Genomic DNA, 22,673 nt, shown 5'->3' with positions numbered 1-22,673 from the left:
CACACTCTGTGTCTCTCTCGCTCTCAAAAAAAAATAAACATTAAAATTTTTTTAAAATTATTTAATCAGTTTTTTTACCAGAAGGATGGAGGGAAGCACTGGTTATCTGTATCTTGAGTATGGTTGCTAGTTTCCAGTTTGCCAGTATTACTTAAGGACAGGTTCTGTTTGCTTGTTAGATATCACATGAGGGAGAGCCTACAGAATCAAGGACTAGCCATAACCCAAAGGCATCTGGATTCAAAGAGAATCTGATTTATAAAGAAAGAAACACTAGGGGCAAAAGCAAGAATATTCTGAAAGGAACAATTGTTTCAGGAGTTTAAAAATATTTTGATAAAATGTTGCTGTGCCCTTTCCCTCAATATTTAGACTCTGTAACAGGTGGACATGGGACACCTAGAATAGAGACTATATATCCCAGATTCCGTTATAATCACTGGCTAAGTTCCAGCCAATGCAGCATATGCAGAGTTGCTTGTGAACATTCTGGAAGGAGTCCTTAAAAGAGGAGTTTTAGGGGCGCCTGGGTGGCTCAGTCGGTTAAGCGTCTGACTTCAGCTCAGGTCATGATCTCGCGGTTTGTGAGTTCCAGCCCCACGTCGGACTCTGTGCTGACAGCTCAGAGCCTGGAGTTTGTTTCAGATTCTGTGTCTCCCTCTCTCTCTGACCCTCCCCCGTTCATGCTCTCTCTCTGTCTCAAAAATAAATAAACGTTAAAAAAATTTTTTTTTTAAAGAGGAGTTTTATCACATTTTTTCTTTCTTTCTTTCTTTCCATCTTCTGGCTGACTGGAGTGGTTGGTGCTAGAGGAGCCATTTTGGAATGTGATGTAGAAACTCTATATAGAAGATGGCAGAACAACAAGATAAAGGAAACTTTGGCCTAGGTTATTGTGTATTCACATATCAGCTTGTCCTGGCCTGCTAACCTGTAATTATACATGGAACAGAATGCACTGTTTAGTTGAGGGACATTTAGCACCATGGTAAAGAACATAGACTCAGAAATCAGAAACCAGACTTGTTTGAATCTTGAGTCTATTTCTTACTAGCTATGTGACATTGAGCAAATTAATGAATGATGCTTCCATATCCTGTTATAAAATAGGTCAGTTATAACATTTAACTCATGAATTTGCTGTAAGGATTAAATGGGACAGTGTTTATAAAATACATAGATAGCAGTGTCTGGCACATGGAAAGCTATAAATGATAGCTATTATTATTTGAGCTATAATTATTTTTATACTTTTGAGATCACAGAAGAAACTAATCCTAATTAACGCAGATGCTCTGGTACATACAATAGCACCTGGTACAAAGTGGGTGCTTAATTAATATTTGGAATGAATTTCTGTTTACCTTTAAGTTCACATACTATAACAACCTGAAAAGTGACATTAAAGAATATTGCAGCATTCATTAACCATTTGAATTATGAGCAAACCAATTAGAGACCAAAAAGGATTATTAGCTTTGTGTTCAGGTGATTACCTGGATATAGTATTGTTCTTGGTACAAAATCCCAAGCATCAATGGACATTAACCACATACAAGTTCAGCAACTGCTCACATGGTCACTGCTCTCAGTTCTCAGTCCTGTGCATCTGTCACGGCATAAGGCTGTTAACCCATTGAAGGCTCCTCTGTTCCTGGCATGTGTACAGACTATCCCTGTGGCACCAGCCATTGGGATACACTCAGAAAAGACCAATCCATTTATTATTAACCATATAAAGACCATAATTAAGAAGGAAGTCCACAGCCAAGAAAATGCCATAATTTACTGAATTAAAACAAATTACTCAAAAACGGAATTATTCAATATTGAGGAAAGAGGTGCTTAGCTATTGTCTTTTTTTTCTAAGCACCAATAATTTGGGTCAACCAAACTTTAAGAGTGAGTTCTATTTTGTAAACTAGCCCTATGTTCATACTCTATATGTATGACATGCTTTTTCAAGTAGTGTTGAAAGGAACATATGATCTCCATTCTATTATTTCTCCAAATATAGAACATACAAAACTTCAGGAAAAGTGTATGACATCTGTAATATTTATAGATTTCTATTAAAAGCTTTGCTACTATATAGAGCATACAGTTAGTTTCAAGTTGCTCTTTTGTAATCAGTCCATACATTTTCTTTAAAGTTACTATAAATTAGACCTACACTATCTAGAATTTGACTGCCTTATAAAGAAGATGAAAGAGTCTATAGTACAGGTATAAAACTGATAAAGAAATGTATCTGACTCAACAATAGTATACCTGGTATTTTCTTTCCCTTATATGCACAGTTTAAAAAATTTCATTACTCAATGGCGTAATTTTGCATTTAAATATGAATTCATTTAATTTTGCTTTGCAATCAGGTAAATTAGTGAGAAGGAATCTAAACAATATGCTTTAATTGCGTTTATAAATTATTCTCTCTGTCCTTCATGAGCATTCTTTCTTTTTTAGATATTGAAATGTAGTGTCTAAATATAAAGTGCAGTAACATCTGGTTCTAATTGCCGGTTTGAATAATATAGACAGACCTTCAACATTTCATGCTTTTGAAAGGATGCATTTAGTAGGAGGTACTGAGTCAAAGGTTGTAAAAATTTTGTGCCACTAAAAATAGTTGAAATCTCAGATGCATTTAAAATGGAAATTACCACTTTCTGAGCAAATAATTCCTTCAACATAAGGTGTATGTATGCTAGAAATGGTTCATCAAAAGAATCTTTTTGTTTTTTTTTATATCTTATATATCATCATTCTTAAAACCACAGTACTTTTATTTTTTACAGAGTCTAATTCTTATTCAAATCCTGAAGTAAACATTCAATTCAAAAATCACTGAATCCACATGTAACGCAAAGTTTTATGTTTAGGGTTATCTTTTAGATTATTTTTAGATTAACCATGATAAGCTGGAGTAGAACAGCTCAGTTGCCCTCATGGATTGAGGCAGATTGGTTGTTGTACTGGCAGGACTGTGTGCCCAAATGTGTGTGTATCTTAGGAATTATGTGTGACAGATCACCGTCTCATCAAAAAGTCCCAAGGAGCGCATATTTATATGTTTAAGCCTTTCTTCCTTCTTCCCTTGACCATAAAGATCTTTCCCCAAATACTTATCCCATTCATAACTGTTTTCCAAGTTCTGATTTTGTAGCTTTATTGCTGCAACACTCTTGAGAAAGAAATATAAATGTAAAAAATTTTCATCTGATAAACTCTCCATGAATAACTGTTGTCTTATGCTTAAATCAATACAATAATCTGATGTCTTAGAACATTATTGTATTAGATAATTCAGTAGGTAATAATGTATTTGGACATATAATTGTATTTAGAATAAAATCTAGTATATATCTGAATTCCAGATGTCCTTACAAAGAAGCATTACTCCCTTTCTTGAAGGTCAGTGCCACTGAGAAGGTCATCTGAATGTTCAGGAGGTGTCTCTTTATAAAACTTATTGGGCACCTGAGACCATGTGGGCTGTGAACATTCTGAGATGTTGAAAATGACCACTTCTGAAATAGTATTTTACAATTCATCTTGGCAGATTCCTGCTTTGAAATTATCAATTAAACTGGTATTTTGAACTGATTATTATGGTGACCATTTGAGATGGACCAACATCTCTCTCCATGGTACAACAGCAATGGGCCTGCTGCTTAGTGCTGGGTGTAAAACTCATTGTGTTTAAGACTTGGAGCCAGACTTCTGGGTTCAAACCCAGATTTTCTATTTATTAGATGTGTTACCTTGAGTAATTTATTGTTTATTTATTTTTTTTTTTTTGAGAGAGAGACCAAGAGCAAGCTGGGGAGGGGCAGAGAGAGAGAGAGAGGGAGACACAGAATCCTAAGTAGGCTCCAGGCTCCAAGCTGTCAGCACAGAGCCTGATGCAGGGCTCAAACTCATGGACTGCGAGATCATGACCTGAGCCAAAGTCAGACGCTTAACCAACTGAGCCATCCAGGCACCCCTGTTACCTTGAGTAATTTAACTACCTTCATTGCACCTCATTTTCTCAACTGTAAAATGAGAAGAATAATAGTTCCTACTTCACAGATGGTAGTGATACCTCAATGAGTTAAATTACATTAACTGCTTATTATTACTGAGATTATTTTGGGCTCTTTTTTTTTTAAATGACTTTATTGAGAAGCTAGGATCTAAGTAATCTCTCCATAGGCATATTCTAAGCAGAAAACTTGGTCAGGAAAGCAGATGTGAAGGTGAAGAATTCAATGCCAAAGGTATGAGCCAACTCTAAGCCAGCACCAGCAATGAATCTAGTCAGCCTTTTTTGGAAACAGACCCAAGGCAACTAGTCATAGCTCAGACATTTTGATCCCCTGGACCAAAAAGATTGTGAATCTGCCCCAATGTCTATAGGGAAAAAGTTTTTACCCACCAAAACCTCTTAGGAACCATGCCTTCTAGTAATACACAAGGTCAGGTTGTGGTTCTGTCACAATTTCTGTGAGTTCTGGTCCCTGGGTTAGAGTAATGCTCAAATTCCTCCTATCATATTAATCTTTCTTCCTAACTCAGTTGCCAGAGACTTCTTGACTGGAAGAACTTCACAGTAGTCAATGGTTTTATAGCATGCAAATTAGCACCTTATGCTCTGTGAAAATGCCCCCAAAATATGGCTGTTAAAAATACTACTAACTGGGGCGCCTGGGTGGCGCAGTCGGTTAAGCGTCCGACTTCAGCCAGGTCATGATCTCGCGGTCCGTGAGTTCGAGCCCAGCGTCGGGCTCTGGGCTGATGGCTCAGAGCCTGGAGCCTGTTTCCAATTCTGTGTCTCCCTCTCTCTCTGCCCCTCCCCCGTTCATGCTCTGTCTCTCTCTGTCCCAAAAATAAATAAACGTTGAAAAAAAATTAAAAAAAAATACTACTAATAATGATCTCCTGATAATCTCAGCTATTGTTAAATAAAATTGGTTGAGCATATAACTAACATGGAATGAGGTGTTACACTTTGTCAATTTTGATTAATGGAAATTTTAAGGAATAAATATCTCTATTAACATTTTGCTCCTTTATTTTACTATCCTACTGGGAAACATCATTCAATTTAAAGGGAAGTTTTAGTTTTGAGCATGATCTGTTGCAATTAATGCAACTGCCTGGCTCAGGTCCTAAACATTTATTTTTTATTTTTTATTATTTATTTTTCCTTTAAATTTACATCCAAATTAGTTAGCATGTAGTGCAACAATGATTTCAAGAGTGGATTACTTAATGCCCTTTAGCCATTTAGTCCATCCCCCCCACAACCCCTCCAACAACCGTCAATTTGTTCTCCATATTTATGAGTCTCTTCTGTTTTGTCCCCATTCCCTGTTTTTATATTATTTTTGTTTCCCTTCCCTTATGTCTCTTAAAGTCCTCATATGAGTGAAGTCATATGTTTTTTGTCTTTCTCTGACTAATTTCAGTTCTCATGATACCCTCCAGTTCCATCCACATAGTTGCAAATGGCAAGATTTCATTGTTTTTGATTGCCGAGTAATGCTCCATTGTGTGTATATATACCACATCTTCTTTTTCCATTCATCCATAGATGGACATTTGGGCTCTTTCCATACCTTGGCTATTGTGGATAGTGCTGCTATAAACATGGGGGTGCTTGTGTCCCTTCGAAACAGCATACCTGTATCCCTTGGATAAATACCTGGTAGTGCAATTGCTGGGTCATAGAGTAGTTCTATTTTTAATTTTTTGAGGAACCTCCATCCTGTTTTCCAGAGTGGCTGCACCAGCTTGCATTCCCACCAGTAATGCAAAAGAGATCCTCTTTATCCTCATCCTCACCAACATCGGTTGTTGCCTGAGTTGTTAATGTTAGCCATTCTGACAGGTGTGAGGTGGTATCTCATTGTGGTTTTGATTTGTATTTCCCTGATGATGAGTGATGTTGAGCATTTTTTCATGTGTCAGTTGGCCATCTGGATGTCTTCCTTGGAGAAGTGTCTATTTATGTCTTTTGCTGGAATTGATGTCTTCACTGGATTATTTGTTTTTTGGGTGTTGAGTTTGATAAGTTCTTTATAGATTTTGGATACTAACCCTTTATCTGATATGTTGTTTGCAAATATGTTCTCCCATTCTGTCAGTTGCGTTTTAGTTTTTGCTGATGGTTTCCTTTGCTGTGCAGAAGCTTTTTATTTTGATGAGGTCCCAGCAGTTCATTTTTGCTTTTGTTTCCCTTGCCTCCAGAGACGTGTTGAGTAAGAATTTGCTGCGGCCAGGATCAAAGAGGTTTTTGCCTGCTTTCATCTCGAGGATTTTGGTGGCTTCCTGTCTTACACTGAGGTCTTTCATCCATGTTGAGTTTATTTTTGTGTATGGTGTAAGAAAGTGGTTCAGGTTCATTCTCTGCATGTCACTGTCCAGTTTTCCCAGCACCACCTGCTGAAGAGACTGTCTTTATTCCATTGGATATTCTTTCCTGCTTTGTCAAAGATTATTTGGCCATACATTTGTGTGTCCGTTTCTGGGTTCTATTCAGTTCCATTCATCTGAGTGTCTGTTTTTGTGCCAGTACCATACTGTGTTGATGATTACAGCTTTGTAGTATAGCTTGAAGTCTGGGATTGCAATACTTTCTGCTTTGATTTTCTTTTTCAAGATTGCTTTGGCTATTCGGGGTCTTTTCTGGTTCCATACACATTTTAGGATGATTGGTTCTAGCTCTGTGAAGAATACTGGTGTTATTTTGATAGGGATTGCACTGAATATGTAGATTGCTTTGGGTAGTATCGACATTTTAACAGTATTTGTTCTTCCTATCCAGGAGCATGGAATCTTTTTCCACTTTTTTTGTGTCTTCTTCAATTTCTTTCATAAGCTTTCTATAGTTTTCAGTGTATAGATTTTTCACCTCTTTGGTTAGATTTATTCCTAGGTATTTTATGGTTTCTGGTGCAACTGTAAATGGGATCGATTCCTTGATTTCTCTTTCTGTCGCTTCATTGTTGGTGTATAGGAATGCAACCGATTTCTGTGCATGGATATTATATCCTGCAACTTTGCTGAATTCATGGATCAGTTCTAGCAGTTTTTTTGGTGGAATCTTTTGGGTTTTCCATATAGAGTATCATGTCATCTGTGAAGAGTGAAAGCTTGACCTCCTCCTGGCTGATTTGGATGCCTTTTATTTCTTTGTGTTGTCTGATTGCAGAGGTTAAGACTTCCAATACTATGTTGAATGGCAGTGGCGAGAGTGGACATCGCTGTCTTGTTCCTGACCTTAGGGGGAAAGCTCTCAGTTTTTCCCCATTGAGGATGCTGTTAGTGTTGGGCTGTTCATATATGACTTTTATGATCTTGAGGTGTGATCCTTCTATCCCTACTTTCTTGAGGGTTTTTATCAAGAAAGGATGCTGTATTTTGTCAAATGCTTTCTCTGCATCTATTGAGAGTGGTTCTTGTTCTTCCTTTTAGTGATGTGATGAATCACAATGATTGTTCTGTGGATATTCAACCAGCCCTGCATCCCAAGTATAAATCCCACTTGGTGGTTGTGAATAGTTTTTTTAATGTATTGTTGGATCTGGTTGACTAATATCTTGTTGATGATTTTTTTCATCCATGTTCATCAGGGAAATTGGTCTATAGCTCTCCTCTTTAGTGGGGTCTCTGTCTGGTTTTGGAATCAAGGTAATGCTGGCTTCATATAAAGGGTTTGGAAGTTTACCTTCCATTTCTATTTTTTGGAACAGCTTCGAGGGAAGAGGTGCTAACTCTTCCTTAAATGTTTGGTAGAATTCCTCTGGAAAGCCATCTGGCCCTGGACTCGTTTTTTGGGAGATTTTTGATTACTAATTCGATTTCTTTACTGGTTATGGGTCTGTTCAAATTTTCTATTTCTTCCTGTTTCAGTTTTGATAGTTTATATGTTTCTAGGAATTTTTCCATTTCTTCCAGATTGCCCATTTTATTGGCATATAATTGCTCATGATATTCTCTTATTGTTGTTTTTATTTCTGCTATATTGGTTGTGATCTCTCCTGTTTCATTCTTGGTTTTATTTCTTTGGGTCCTTTCCTTTTTCTTTTTGATCAAACTGGCTAGTGGTTTATCAATTTTGTTAATGCTTTCAAAGAACCAGCTTCTGGTTTCATTGATCTGTTCTACTGGTTTTTTGGTTTTGAGAGCCTTAATTTCTGCTCTAATCTTTATTATTTCCTGTCTTCTGCTGGTTTGGGGGTTTTATTTGCTGTTCTTTTTCCAGCTCTTTAAGGCATAAGGTTAGGTTGTATATCTGAGATCTTTCTTCCTTCTTAGGAAGGCCTGGATTGCAATATACTTTCCTCTTATGACTGTCTTTCCTGCATCCCAGAGGTTTGGGGTTGTGGTGTTATCATTTCATTGGCCTCCATGAACTTTTTAATTTCCTCTTTAACTGCTTGGTTAGTCCATTCATTCTTTAGTAGGATGCTTTTTAGTCTCCAAGTATTTGTTATCTTTCCAAATTTTTTCTTGTGGTTGATTTCGAGTTTCATAGTATTGTGGTCTGAAAATATGCACGGTATGATTTCGATCTTTTTGTACTTGTTGAGGGCTGATTTGTGTCCCAGTATATGGTCTGTTCTGGAGAACGTTCCATGTTTACTGGAAAAGAATGTATATTCTGATGATTTAAGATTAACTGTTCTGAATATATCTGTTAAGTCCATCTGGTCCAGCGTGTCATTCAAAGCCATTGTTTCCTTGTTAATTTCTTGATTAGATGATCTGTCCATTGTTGTAAGTGGGGTGTTTAAGTCCCCTACTATTATGGTATTATTATCAATGAGTTTCTTTATGTTTGTGATTAATTGATGTATATATTTGGGTACTCTCACATTTGGCGCATAAATGTTTACAATTGTTAGGTCTTCTTGGTGGATAGACCCCTTGATTATGATATAATGTCCTTCTTCATCTCTTGATACAGTCCTTATTTTAAAGTCTATATTGTCTGATATAAGTATGGCTACTCTGGCTTTCTTTTGTTGACCATTGGCATGATAGATGGTTCTCCATCCCCTTATTTTCAATCTGAAGGTGTGTTTAGGTCTAACGTGGGTCTCTTGTAAACAGCATATAGATGGATCTTGTTTTCTTATCCATCCTGTTACCCTATGTCTTTTGATTGGAGCATTTAGTCCATTGACGCTCAGAGTGAGTACTGAAAGATATGAGTTTATTGCCATTATGTTTCTTGTAGAGTTGGAGTTTCTGATGGTGTTCTCTGGTCCTTTCTAGTCTTTGTTGCTTTTGGTATTTATTTATTTATTTATCTATTTATTTTGTTGTTGTTGTTTTTCATATTTTCTCCCCTCAGAGAATGCCTCTTAAAATTTCGTGCAGGGCCGGTTTAGTGGTCACAAACTCCTTTAAACAAATATGGAATGCTTCACAAATTTGTGCATCATCCTTGCGCAGGGTCCATGCTAATCTTCTCTGTATTGTTCCAATTTTAGTATATGTGCTGCCGAAGTGAGCACAGGTCCTAAACATTTCCTAAGTAATTTTGTAATAAACAGCCTCTGGTTTAGGAGCCTTTCATCCAAACTTCCAACCAGATCCATTTCACTGCCGAAGTTATAATTTTTTAAATAAAGCTTTTCGTATCTGTTCCATGACTCATTAACTTAAAACTCATCAGTAGTTCTTACATAACCTAAAGAAGAAAGCTCAAGGGCTCCTGGGTGGCTCAGTCAGTTAGGTGTCCGACTTTGGCTTAGTTCATGATCTCATAGTTCGTGAGTTCAAGCCCCACATCTGGGTCTGTGCTGACAGCTCAGAGCCTGGAGCCTGCTTTGAATTCTGTGTCTCCCTCACTCTCTGCCCCTCCATCACTCACTTTCTGTCTCTTTCTCAAAAATTAATAAACATTAAAAATTTTTTCATAAAGCCCCTTTATTCTATATATGATCCTTCATAATCTGCACCTGCTTTTCTACATAGTCTCATCTTAGAAAAAAAATGTTTTCATCTAACAGCCAACTCTTTGCTATCTTCCATGGTCCTTCTCATTTCTATGTAGTTGAGCACATTATCTTTCTATATGAAATGCTTTTCCCACGATGTCTACTTGGTAATCTCATACTCATCCATACTGCCTTCTCTGTGAGGCCTTCTTAAGGATCTCAGATCTAAGCTAGATGGTTCTTGTTTTGGGTATCCATGGCATTTCTATACTTCAATTATAGCTCTTATCATTTTGTGCTAAACTTCTCATATATTCTTTGCTACCCTCCTCCCACTCACAAACTGAAGTCAAGCTGTTCATATCTTATTCCAAAGTAGGGCAAAATAACTAACAAAATATTGGTACTCAATAAATGCATTAGAATGAATTTTTTTATTTAAATTGTTTTCTAGTCTCTAGGTTCAACCATAAAAAAATATGATGTGATAACTTCTATCTTGTCACTTGAAAGATGTTGTTTTAGATTCAATGTAATTCTAAAGAGAGAGAATTGTGAGAGAGGAGAAAGAAGCCCAGCTATGGGATCTTCTCAACATCTCAGCAAAAAATAATGCTCCCTACCCAACCCAGCATGGAGGTTTGCCATCAAAGATAGTTAGATGATCTCACTATCAACTTATCTTGGCCCAAGAAGGGACATGCCTACATGAGCAGGGCTAACTGTTGCTTAATCAGGGATGAAAGATGCTTCAAAAAAAAAAAGATTCTATGGTCATATAAGCTTGACAAATGCTGTAAACTCTATCTCCCTCTTAAAGACTCTACATGCACATAAGCATCTTAAAGAATACCCATAATTTCCCAGACATAAGTGACCTCCAGACTTTTGTTTTTCATAACATTCCTTAACACTTTGTGGAAAGAACGTCCTATGGAACACACACATTAGGAAATACTATTCTAGGCCAAAGACACTTGAGTGTAGGGGCCATGGACTCGCTATTTACTATCAGTCTAATTTCTCCAAGTTCAATGCTACATCTTTGCCAAGTTTTCTAAATACAACTACTTAGAATTTTAGAGAGGAAAGATATCATCTTGTTTACCCTTGCATTACAAATAAGAAAATGGAATTGTGGACAGCCTCATAGTGGGCTTGCTTAGTGCTAACAAGCCTGGCACATTAAGGAGCTGTGTTGCTTGGCTACCAGTCTCACTATGTTCTACTGTATCAGGAAATTTACGCTCTCCCTCTCCCAACTTTGGGAAGCCATGTTCTTGAACTGTCTCATCACTTTATGCACTTCAGCCCTGTGTCAACTTATTAATGCTCTAAACTTTCACAATTCTAACTTGAGTATGAGGAATCTTTGCTTTGTTTGCATATTTGTTTCTTAAACTCTGCAATGATTTTTCTTCTCCAATCAAATATTAGTTTCTGAAAGGACATTTCTGAAAGGACATTCAACTCTTTATCTTAAATATTCTGATGGAAACATCTAAAGATTTCCTAAATAGTGTCTGCTAACAATTCACTTAGAAAACAGAAAAAAGGGGTGCCTGTGTAGCTCAGTTCGTTAAGCATCTGATTTTGGCTCAGGTCATGATCTCACAGTTCATGGGATAGAGCCCTGCATCAGCCTCTGTGCTGAGAGCTCAGAGACTGAAGCCTCCTTTGGATTCTGTGTCTCCCCCTCACTCTGCCCCTCCCCTAGCTCACGCTGTATCTCTCTATCTCTAATAAATAAACATTAAAAAAAAGGAAATAGAAAAAATTTCATTAGAAGACAGGAAAATAACAAATACTAGTAAGCAATATACTTATAAAAGCTAATAATCCAATTAGTAACCAAAAAAAGGCAAAATACAACCAAATGAGATACTGTATTTTCATAAAATTTGTCGAAAATACTTTATTAAGTTACCCAAAATTGTCAAGAGTGAGGACAAAGAGTGAGAAAAAGAGTGAGACTTCCATATTTCTCCTAAGAATTATGTAGTTTGGACAAATATATTTGTATGGAAATATGGAACCTGTCTGAAACCTTAAAACCTTGCCTGATGTGTTTTAGACTTATTCTCTTGATGCATAAAACTCATATTTGATTATCTACCCAATGCAGTGTGGACAAATAGTATTATAAAGATATTCATCAGGATATTTTTAATGGGGTACATTGGAAAATAGCTAAACGGCAAAAAAAATAGTATTGGCTAAATAAATTATTGCATGACCAATATAATGATACATGGCCATTAAAATCACATTTATATAATTTATTTGCATGGAAAGATGTTCATAATACATTATTGACTGAAAAAAAAGTATGGTTCAAAAGTATATATCCTATGACCCCATTTTTTGTTAAAATATATAAATATATTCTAGCCATACTTAGCTTATAGGCAATATTTAAATAACATTGAATAAATGAATAGGAAAAAACCTGGAAATATATATAGCAAAATAACACTGATTAGTGGCATTGCAGTTCATTTTTTTCTTTTTGTTTATATTTCTTTCATACAATAAACCCATATAAACTTTGTAGTAAGAAAAATATTTTTTATAATAAAAACACAGCTGTTCAGTTAATATCATTTCCTAGCAAAGCAATAATCACTATTTAACCCATTTTGTCTGAGGTGCTTCTAATAATATTTAAATGAAGATATTCATATCTCATTCCCTGTTTCCTCAGGGCTACAGTGGAGTTCTACCCTACCAGGCCTCCACTGTCAGCCATGCATGTATTATATGAATATCATTTTTAAGTTCTATGTTCAGAATTTTCTGAATGCCTGAAGAATAACTGCCCACCCACAAACCTCACTGTGTTCCACTTGGCAAAGCTCTCTTGTCACGTACTGTATTTTCCAGGAACACGTTTTATATAGAAAAATGGCCCCCAAGGAGCAACTGAAGCGTGTGTGCAGGCACTTAGAATTGACATATTGTGGAATGATCGAGAATTTATTTGGATAAATAGCCTGTAATATAGTCAGCGACTTCCTATAATTCTGAAGTCAATGAGGCCCTCAGTGGTTTTATTTCCCTCACTTTCAAGACACTGGGATTTGCACAGACTATGGATTTATTCATTAAATTCTGAGTGTAAGAACTTGTCATCACCATCTTATTTTGGGACAACTGAGCATGGTTCCTCTTGGTAAATAATGTGAACACAAAATAAACATTACAATCTATCTTTGTTCCAGTCTTCCCTGTGAGCAACTGTAAGTTGCTGTTGTATTAAAGTAAAATTCTCCTCATAAAGTAGTGAAACGCCTGGGTTGTGGTTTTCCACTGTGGGATGCTTTAATGTCAGAGGCTCTTGCCAACACATTCCAAAAACTCCTATGCTGTGTGATACAGGAAAAGAAGCACAAAATTCCTTCCAGCGTATGAACACTTTACCTAGAGAATATTGATTTTGATAATCGATCACTTTTTAAAATCTTGATCAACCAGCTTGACTTCTTGGAGTCCCATTCTTTCCATCTGTAAAAAGAGAAACTATCAGCAGCCACCTCATAGGGTGGGTGTGAGGAATAAGTGCAATAATGTTTGAAACATGCTTAAAAGTGAATAGCATGTATTAAGTGCTCAAAAATGTAAATTCCTTTTGTACCATCATCATCATCATTATGATTATTAGTCCAGAGAAGGGGATCTAGTTTTACTGTCATGGCTGTGTGTCAGTTGATATTTGCACTCTGGGTTAATGCTACAGAAAGAAACCTAAGGAAAAACAAAGGTAGTAAGAAGTGAGGAGAGAAGAGTGGGAAGAAGAAGACAGAAAGGGAAAGAGAAATATCAAGGCCATTGAAGTTGTCTCAGGCACTGGGATAGCTGACACCTGCCTTAAATGACGCAAAGGACAAAATTTGATTGGAGGGTATCATCCAGGTGAACATTAACCAGCTGTCTACATCAAGTTCTTTTAAGGTAAGAGGACACGTTCTTACTATGATTCCCACCTCTTCACCTGTGCAAGATAAGTTTTAATCATGTGGCTACTGTTCTAATGGCTCTACTTTATACTCTCCCATTTTCTTTGTTGTTGGTGGGTGGTGAATGATAATGGTGATCTGATGATGATGATGATGATGATGATGATGATGATGATAGCAGTAGTAGCTCAGTTACTGAGCCTCTATGATGAGCCATACACCACATTTTACAGGTGAAGACATTAAGTCTTAGGTGGTAGAACCAGAAATCAGCTTCTGGGCTGTACCTCACAAGAGATATACATCAATGCATATATTTTCAATCCTAGGATCTTTCTGCAATACTACTGTCTCTATTTTCTTCCTTTCAGATTAAAAAAAAAAAAAACGGTTGGCTTTAGAGTATTCAGGATTCAGCAGATTGTTCTGTTGCCCATTGTATGAGAAAAGGGGTAGTAGGATTAGATTACCTTGCCCTTAGAAAGTACACAGGTTCCTTACCAGGCATTCTTCATTTATGCTGGACATAAGTACCAGATTTCCTTGCTACCTCACTTTTCCAAATATCAGGTATTCAGTGAGAATTTTTACAATGAAGAAGCTCCCTACTGCCTCTATCAGGTCAATTTAACCAAAATTAATTTCTCTAAAACAAACACAATTAAAATCAGTTTGCCTAAGTGCATTTTTGGTTATAATAATTGTTAGTGAGTAATATTGATCATTTTAGCACATTTCTTTTTCAATATGAGATATGAAACACTATGGAAGCTCATTCGTGCCTTTTATTTATTTATTTAAAAAATTTTTTTTCAACATTTTTTTTTATTTATTTTTGGGACAGAGAGAGACAGAGCATGAACGGGGTAGGGGCAGAGAGAGAGGGAGACACAGAATCAGAAACAGGCTCCAGGCTCCGAACCATCAGCCCAGAGCCTGACGCAGGGCTCGAACTCAGGGACCGCGAGATCGTGACCTGGCTGAAGTCGGATGCTTAACCGACTGCGCCACCGAGGCGCCCCCATTCGTGCCTTTTAAAGTACTTTTCTGTTTTTCTTATCCACCAAGGATCTTGCAAACAAGTTGAAAAGTATTTGCTTGATTACTTAAATGGTTATTTGCTTAGATCTTGAATATATCTCCTGGGAGAAAATCTATCCTGAAGGGAGAGGAAAAGTAGCATGATCCAGGACAAAAGCACTAGACATTGGAGGAAAGGACTGGCTGGTTTTCCACTTTGAAATCTAAATTATAAATCATTGCTTATTTAGTTATTGCCAGATAGAATTGTTCCAAAGGTCAGTCGGTCAAATAAGTATTTATTGATTAATGGCATGCTCAGTATGTAATTAGTGCTATAATTGGATATTCATAAAACTTGATAGCTGCTCCATTTCTTTTTCATCTTTGTATACCCAGAATCCACAATGGTGCCTGATTTAGGTACATGATAAACAACTAATTGATGGGTAAGTTAGGGGGTGAACAAATGAATGAATAAATGACCTAGTGAATTTCTATTATATCCTGGTTGTGAAGGCAACACAAATGAGAAGTAATAGCAGTCTTAGAAGAGAGAGAATGTAATTCAGTATTGAATTATGTATATTGTGGTAGACTGAGTTAATATGTGGGTTCCATTTCTACAATGCTTTTGACTTGGTGAGTGACCATGCATGTTCCTAAAATAAGTGAAGCCTAACAGGTTTCTAAGATCTTTTCAAGTTGTAATATATTTTGATTGAATAGAAATGGATTCTGAAATAGCCCAAGATTTCTCAATCAGAAGAAGCTAGTGGAGACTGGAATGATAGGGGAAGGCTTCAGTGAATAGTTAATATTTAATTTGGGTAGGATTTTGATTGGATGGAAGAATGAAAAGTAGTATTAGCTTCCTTCTATGTAGCAGATGCCAATACAAATATTACCTTTCAATCTTACAGTATCAAGAGGCTACTTAATCACCATTTCTATAGATTAAAAAAATGAGAGTGAGAATAGAGACCAATATCACCAGTTGAAGGAAGCCAGGATTGGAGGCAGGGCAGTCACATTCTAATGCCCTTGCCCTTCCCTGCACACTCCATTAAGGGGGCAGGTGAGGGCTTGTTATATAAGGAGTCCCTAGATCATTGGTATGCATATCTGCATTGCTTATGCAAATTAACTCTCTTGTCTAGAAAAGGTTCCTCACCAAAATGAAGTTTTGTCAAATTTTCCATCTGTGGTAGATAATGCTAGTTGCTTCTTCAATCTATTCTCCCTTTCTGTTTTACTGGAAGTAAATATTCAAGTTAATAATACATAACTCCCTAGATTCACTTCTAGCTAGGAGTGGCCATGTGACACATTTTTGGCCAATGTGCTGCAAGTGAAAATGTACTAGTTGGAAAGTCTAAGAAAGCAGTTATTTCCCACAGGGATGAATTCACCTTGCATATTTTTTTGTGTGTGTGTTGAACTTCCAACCTCTTACTACATGAAATTCTAACACTGCTGAGAGGTAGAACAGACATTCTGTAGGCATGATGACAGAAGCCTCATGCTAAGAATTACAGTACAGAATGAATAGAAAACATTTGGGTTGTTAGTAATGTGGGGAAACCTGAACTCCCCATGTTACACAAGGAAACTAAGTAACTAGGGGTAAGGTTTCAGTAGCTGGCAGCTAACTGATATACCAGGGGGAAGATAATATGTTCACTGAGTACAAATTTCTGGTTCTGTTCTTCAACTGCAACTCTGGGGATCCTGAAAAAAAATATCTTTAGGTAAATTGAAATGTATTATACCTTAACAGGAAAAAGAAGTGGTTGGGTCTTTGTATTAGTTTGCTAGGGCTGACCTAAGAAAAGTGCTTGCCCCCCTTCCCCACCCCACTTTCTTTTAAAAATAAATAAACTTTAAAAAAGAGAGAGAGAGAGAAAGAGAGAGATGGTCTCAGATGGTAAAAGGCACTAAAGGAGGGGTTTCTTTTATAAGAGCACTAATCCCATTCATGAAAGCTGCACCCTCATGACCTCCTTAAGGCCCTACCTCCAAATGCCCTCACCTTGGGCATTAAGTTTCAACGCATGAATTTGGGGTGAGTAGACACAAATATTCTGCTATAGCAGTCACCAACACTATCCTTTCCCTCTTCTTTTTGCTTTGAACATGGAAGTGATGCTAAGAAGTATGGGAGCCACCTTGCAACTAAGAGGGAGGGAAAAAATGCAGAGATGCTGATAGTGATATTGGTGAGCTATTGGCAACAACTGCTTACTTCAATCTTTCTTCTTATGTGAGGAAAGTAAACTTAATTAAGTCATTATAAATTGGCTTTTTGATACTTTGACCTAGAACATTTCAAATTGAGATGGTAATCCAGCCAGAAAATAAATGAACCCAGAAAACTGTAACATATAATTTGGGAAGGTTTATTATCTAAATAAGCAATGGCTACAACAAAAATAAACACAGAAAAAATCCACGAATAAAACTTTGGGAGATACTAACCTGAGGAAGTGAATGGTGAGAAGGGGAAGGAAAAAGGGAGCAGGAGTTAAAATGGGACAAAAAGAAAGAAGGATAAGTATAAATACAAAATAAAATGCAGAAACAAGTCTTTCCATAGTAGTATTTATAATAAATGTTTATTAGCCTAAGATTAACTCAGATTAAAAAAAATTATCTCAATGTGATTAAAAACAGCATTTGTCTAAAAAAGATGTTTAATACATAGGGACATAGGGAGGGGAAAATGTAAAAAAATGGTTTACTATATAGTAGGTGAATGCAACCTCCTCCCCCAAAGAGTGAGATTAATGGTTTTAATATCAGATAAACAGAATATAAGGCAAAAATAAATAAATAAATAAATAAATAAATAAATAAAGACATTGAGGGCACTGATAATAGGAATAATAGGCATAATAATTATGAACATTTCTACAACTAATACTATATATTCAAAATAATAACTAGTCACTCTGTGAAGATAAGTAGATAATTTAACAGCTGTAATTAGAGATTTTAATAGACAAGTCTCAGAAACTGGTGAATCAAGCAGACCAAAAATATGCAACAAGGCAATTGTGCTTAAGCAAATAGATATGTAGTAGTTTATAGACTCAAGTAGAAGATACAGAAAGACCAGATACAAAAATGGACCATTTGCGAGCCACAGAGGAAAATCTCAATATAGCCTAATTTATCAATACCAAGTAGACTCAGATCAAAATGCAATAAAATTAGAAATAAATAACAAAGGAAAGCTCAAATGATCCTGTATGCCTGAATACTAAAAAACATTTTAACAAATGACTTTTGGGAAGAAATGATAAGAGACACTATGGAATTCTTAGAGCTAGCATACATACTATTTGATTATAGAGCAATATTTACAACATGAATCTACAATTTAAAAAGAAATGTATAGATTTAAATATATCACAAAATATGCAGAAGAGAAAACAAATGAGATTAACATTTAAATTAGGAAGCTACAAAAACTTCATGAGCATAAAGTCAAACATATAAGGACAGAAAGAATAATTACAAGGTCATACATTTAAAAAGTGGAGAACAACAAAATTCCCATAGAAATGCTAAATAAAACAAAAAATCAATTCTTTGAGTATAGTAAGACATGAATTTCTGGTAATCCTGATCAAGAGAAGAGGACAGAAGATAAAAGTACTATAAAATGTATAAAAATGGAATTACTGCCTGCATAACAAAGAATAAAAATCATGAGGCTATAATAACTACCTCAAAAGATTTGAAAATCTTGATGAAATAAATAAATACCTATAAACACAGATTTTGCATGAAAAGAATTATAACACTTGAATATTCTAATGGCTCCCAAAGAAAATTTAAAAAAAGGTTCCCACTTCTTCATTCCCCTTCTTCTCCCTCAAAAGGCAACGGATCAGCAGTTTAAAAATGATTACTACAGAATTTTCAAGGCACAGAAATTCCCTACCATAAATAAGTCGATTTAAAACACAAATAAAGAAAGTTGGACAACTCATGATATGAAACTGGCTTGAGTTTTGACTTCCTCTCTGACTCTGGGTGGGCTCAGCCCCCCTGGGTAATAACAAAAGTAGAGAGAACAGCCTAAACTTCAGGTTATCTGGACTTCTTCCATCACACTTCTTCTCAGACTATGTTTTTTTTTTTTTTTTTTTTTTTTTTTTTTTTTTTTTTTTGTACAGTGAAGCCAGTTAATCAAACAGCTAAGGTAACACTATGCAACTCCAGCACTATGCAGCTGACTCTGATTAGTGTCAGTGGAAGGACCAGCAATCATACAATATGCTACCTAACGTGTTCTAAAATACATAGATTAGCATTTACATTTTTTATACAAAATTTTAAAGAATGCTGTTTTCATCATTTCCTCTTTTTACTCTACCAAGTTTCTAAGAACCTACTTTGGGATGTACCCAAAACCTTGGGAACATATTAGGCCAAGACTTCTAGGTCTTTCTATTATCATGTCAGTATAATATGGGGTTAGTTTTGGAGGCCTAGGCTCTCTTCTTTGCACCTATGCAATCCTGTCTTTGTGATATGCTTTATCACATAGGAAAACCTTCTTGGTTTTCCAAGAAGGGTGTAGAAGTCTTTTATTATTATTGTTTTGTTGTTATTATTATTATTTAAATTGAACATGTATAAGAGCTAGGTTTTCTCTTCTTGTCAGGATAAGAGTTGGTATTAAGCCAACTGTTTTTTTTCACTGTCCCATATTTTTGAGTCTATTTTTTGTCAAATAATTTCTGTGACAGATTATTTTTACATAGATCTACTTGTTTTTAAAAAGCTATCAGACAGGGGCACTTGGGTCGCTTAGTTGGTTAAGTGCCCAACTCTTGATTTTGGCTCAGGTCATGATCTCATGGTATGTAAGTTTGAGCCCCACTGAGGTGACAGCATGGAACCTGCTTGGGGAACCTGTCTTCCTCTCTCTCTGTTCCTCCCCTGTTCACATATGTGCTCTCTCTCTCTCTCTCTCTCTCTCTCTCTCTCTCTCTCTCTCTCTCAAAAATAAATAAATAAATATTTAAAAAATCTATGAGATAATACTTATTATGACTTCAATAGTCTGATTTTTAAATTAGAAAAAAGATAAAACATAAAAATTATAAGCTGGCTTTAAATAGAAGCAAAGATATAAAAATCCTTGAAAGTGTTTAACTAAAAAAAATTGACTTTATTTATTTACTTCTTTGGTCTGTGTGTATTTATTTAAATTATATCATGGTCTAGTAGAGTCCTTACTGGAGACTAACGGATGTTTTGACACAATATGCAATAATTCACCACATTTATGGCCCTTTGGAAAAAGAATCCCATAATTATTTCAATGAATACACCAGAAAACATATTAGTAAGGTAGGAATAGGAAGGAACTTCCTTAATAATAAAGTTAATCTACCAAAAAAGGTAGAACAAGTATACAGTGTAGAGTGTTTACATGTATTTCCTTTAAGTTTATGAATAATACAAGTATATAAAATAGCACCACCATGTTCCCTATAATACTTTTGTAACTGAAAAAAATAAACACAAAGTATGAAAAAATAGGAAAAAAAAGAATCCAAATTGTCTATTGTTATTTCCAGATTATCTGCATATCAGACTGAAGAGGTATGGATCTGGATGTCTCTGGATACTAATTTTCTCTCGTTTTTTAGAAGCATATTTGATGGCCAAGCAGATCTGAATTAGCTCAATGAAGGAACAGGCTAATTCAGCTTGAGTTTCAGAGATTTTCTTTTTCTAAAAACACAACTACCTCTATCCAAACTTTCCTTTACTTACAGTGATATAACTGTTCCTTGTGACCTGTCCTAGAAATACATAGTGTTTTACAGGAGCAGGGTCCATTTCTTTTGTAACTTCAGCCTGGCACATGTAGTCCATCTTGGCACTGCCTAAATTATAGAATAGTGAGAGTTCATAGAAATGTGTGTTTTACTATTTTCCTACATGTAAGAGCTCCTCCCGCTCTGCAATTGTATCTGTACCATATGATACTAATATTCCGTCTATAATTCCTTGGCATATTACAGAATAAAAGTCACATACAAATCATTATAGCTATTAAGATAGTTTGGCAAGTTTTTAGACCCAAGATTACTGTACAAAACCAAAATCACTAACCAACAATTGAAAATAATGGATAATAAAATATTTCCAAGAATAACAAGAATCATATATATCTAGGATTAAGTTAACAAAGAAGACACAGACTTGTACAGAGGGAAAAAATGAATTTAGTAAAGAATATAAAAAAAAAATTTCCAGGGGCGTCTGGGTGGCTCCGTCGGTTGAGCGTTGGACTTTAGCTCAGGTCATGATCTTGTGGCTTGTGAGTTTGAGCCCGCATGGGGCTCTGTGCTGACAGCTCAGAGCCTGGAGTCTGCTTCAGATTCTGTGTCTCCCTCTCTCTGCCCCTCCCCGGCTCACACTCTGTCTCTCTGTCTCTCTGTATTTCTCTCTCTCAAATAAATAAACATTAAAAATTCTACATAATGTGTGAAACTATTCATGGATTGAATGTAATTCAGTTAACTAGCCAAAATGGAATTAAAAAAAATGTATACTAGAAAGGTATTTAGAAAATCCACAAATTTTGGAAAGTAAGTTGTGTCCTTGTAACTAACACGAGTCAAAAATAAATCAAAAGGAAAAACAGAAACTACTTTTAAATGAATAAAAACAAAACAAAAACATATCAAAATGTATGATATGCAGATAAACAAGGATCAGAAAGAAATTCATAATATTAAAGCCTTATATTAGAAAAGAAATACTAAGATAAATGATCCACAAAGTGGATGAAAAAGCACCCCCCCCCAAAATTTAAAAAATCAATTGTATTTCTAACTGCTAGCAATGAATGATATAAATGGAAATTAAAATAAATACCACTTGCAATGGCATCCAAAAATAAGAAATACCTTGGAGATAGGTCACCTTGGTGGCTCAGTTGGTTAAGCATCTGACTTCAGGTCACGTCATGATCTCACAGTTCCCGAGTTTGAGCCCTGCAATGGGCTCTGTGCTGACAGCTCAGAGCCTGGAGCCTGCTTCAGATTCTGTGTCTCCCTCTCTGTCTCTGCCCCTCCCACGCTCATACTCTGTCTCCCTCTCTCTCAAAAATAAATAAACGTAAAAAAAAATTAACAAAAAGAAATACCTTGGAGATATATTTAACAAAATATGTGAAGATTTATATCCTTAAAACCTTCAAATCCTGCTGAAAGAAATTTAAAAGTATCTAAATATATGAAGAAATATGCTATCTTAATTCTGCCCCCTGCCCCACCAAAGATTTCCACCATCCAGTGTTATATGGATCATAATCCCTATAGTATTTCTTATTAAAATTAATAAGCAGTTTATAAAATTTATTTTAAATTCAAAGACACTTTTATATGTAACACTTTTGAGAAAAAAATAAAAGAGCAAACCAGGAGGACTCATACCATTTGCTTTCAAAATTTATTATAAAGCTACAGTAATCAAAATAATTTGGTATTGGTGTATGGATAAACACATAGATCAATAAAATATAATTGAAAGTCCAGAAATAAATGAAATATACGGCCAGTTAACTTTCAACAAAAGTACCATGCTTATTCAATTGGAAGAAAAGTCTTTTTAAAAAGTTGTGTTAGAAAAATCTAGATATGATATAGAAAAAAGGGAATTTTGATTTTTACTTCCTGCCACAAGCAAGAATTAACTCACGATGGATCATATATCTAAATCTAAAATTTAA

The 22,673-nt window shown here is 35.7% G+C and overlaps 1 long non-coding RNA gene and 1 other non-coding gene across 3 annotated transcripts in view; one reads left to right on the top strand and one right to left on the bottom strand.

Moving 5' to 3' along the window:
- Positions 1-22,673, top strand: part of LOC111561846 — a 388,482-nt gene that overhangs the window by 147,077 nt on the left and 218,732 nt on the right. The gene's annotated exons all lie outside the window — the stretch shown is intronic.
- On the bottom strand, positions 9,403-9,509 carry LOC111562027. Its single transcript, XR_002745088.2, has one exon. It is a non-coding gene; the product is annotated as a U6 spliceosomal RNA (small nuclear RNA).

This window comes from Felis catus, chromosome C1, assembly GCF_018350175.1.
Source record: "Felis catus isolate Fca126 chromosome C1, F.catus_Fca126_mat1.0, whole genome shotgun sequence".
In the NCBI taxonomy this organism is placed as follows: domain Eukaryota; kingdom Metazoa; phylum Chordata; class Mammalia; order Carnivora; family Felidae; genus Felis; species Felis catus.
This window is presented reverse-complemented; position numbering and strand designations above follow the sequence as displayed.